This window comes from Mastomys coucha, chromosome X (assembly GCF_008632895.1).
Source record: "Mastomys coucha isolate ucsf_1 chromosome X, UCSF_Mcou_1, whole genome shotgun sequence".
NCBI classification, from domain to species: Eukaryota; Metazoa; Chordata; class Mammalia; order Rodentia; family Muridae; genus Mastomys; species Mastomys coucha.
The window spans coordinates 143940317-143941772 of record NC_045030.1 but is presented as its reverse complement, the minus strand read 5'-3'; positions in this window follow the sequence as shown (position 1 = coordinate 143941772).

The following is a 1456-nucleotide window of genomic DNA, read 5'->3' as shown; positions in this document are numbered from 1 at the left end:
GGACAGATGTTTGTTCCTGCTTACCTCTGATCCTGGGTGTGTCAGAGTGCCTGGGAATGGAGCTTCCTTTCGGGCACTGTCTTAATTGGGGTTTCTATTAATATGCCACCGTGACCACGAGCAGGTCTCGGAGGGAAGGGTTTACTTCATTTGTACTTCCACAGAACAGTCCATCACTAAGGGAAGTCAGGGCAGGACCTGAAGTAGGACAAGAACCAGGAAGCAGGAACGGAAGCAGAACTCCATTTTTCACTTTTCATTTTTATATAGGAAGGCTGATGCTTTTTGTGAGTTCTTTTTGTATCCAGCTACTTTGCTGAAAGGCAGGGCTCACTTATGTACACTATCAGGTCATTTGGGACTGGTGAGACTTTGACTTCTTCCTTTCCAGTTTGATCCCCTTGATCTCCTTTACTAGTCCTACTGCTCTGCTTAAGACTTCAGTTACCATATTGAGTAGGTATGGAGAGAATGGACAGCCTTGTCTTGTTCCTGATTTTATTGAAACGCTTTGAGTTCCTCTCTGTTTAACATGCCATTTGCTGTGTGGCTAGCACAAAGACTTTTTCCCATTGAGGCATCTCATAGGCCAATGTCTGCTCCCTCCCCGCCCCAGTTTCTATTGATTGTTTTTTTCCAGCTTCTGAATCATTCTTACTATTTTTATACCTTATAATTTTGCATTGAAAAGTACAAATTAAAAAATTACAATGTGCTAGGCATGGTGGTATATGATTTTAATCCCAGCAGTTGGAAGGCAGAAGCAGGCTAATTTCTGTGAGAGGTCAGCCTTGTCTATATAGTGAGTTCTAAAAGGTCATGGCTATATAGTTAGACCCTGTCATGTATGATTTTTTAATAAAATATATGGCAGTTTTGATAACCTGATTTTTTCTTTCTTTCTGGTAAGTTATTGTTGGTTTTTTGTTTACTGTCTTTAATGAACTATTTTTTTTTTTCAAGACAGGGTTTCTCTGTGTAGTCCTGGCTGTCCTGGAACTCACTCTGTAGACCAGGCTGGCCTTAAACTCAGAAATCTGCCTGCCTCTGCCTCCCAAGTGCTGGGATTAAAGGTGTGCGCCACTACCGCCTGGCTTTAATGAGCTATTGTTTCATTGGGTTCTGAGGCAGGTTTACTCTATAGCTTTGGCTGTCCAGGCTGTCCTTGAACTCAGATCCACCTGTCTTGGCCTCTAAGTGCTGAGGTTAAAGGCGTGTGCTGCTGCTACTACCACCTTACTTTTGAACTAATTTTGTAAACTCATCATTTGTCATGTGTGGCCACTGAAGGTTCTTCTTTGTGAGCAAAGTGGTCAGCTAATGGCTGCCCATATTCTTCTTCTTCCTTAAGTGACAGAACCACTGACTGTCATTTCCCAGCATGCCCATCTTTTGTTGAGGCACAATTTTCTCCTTGTAATGCAGCTCACAGCTTTGCCACAGGTTCTGTTTCTCT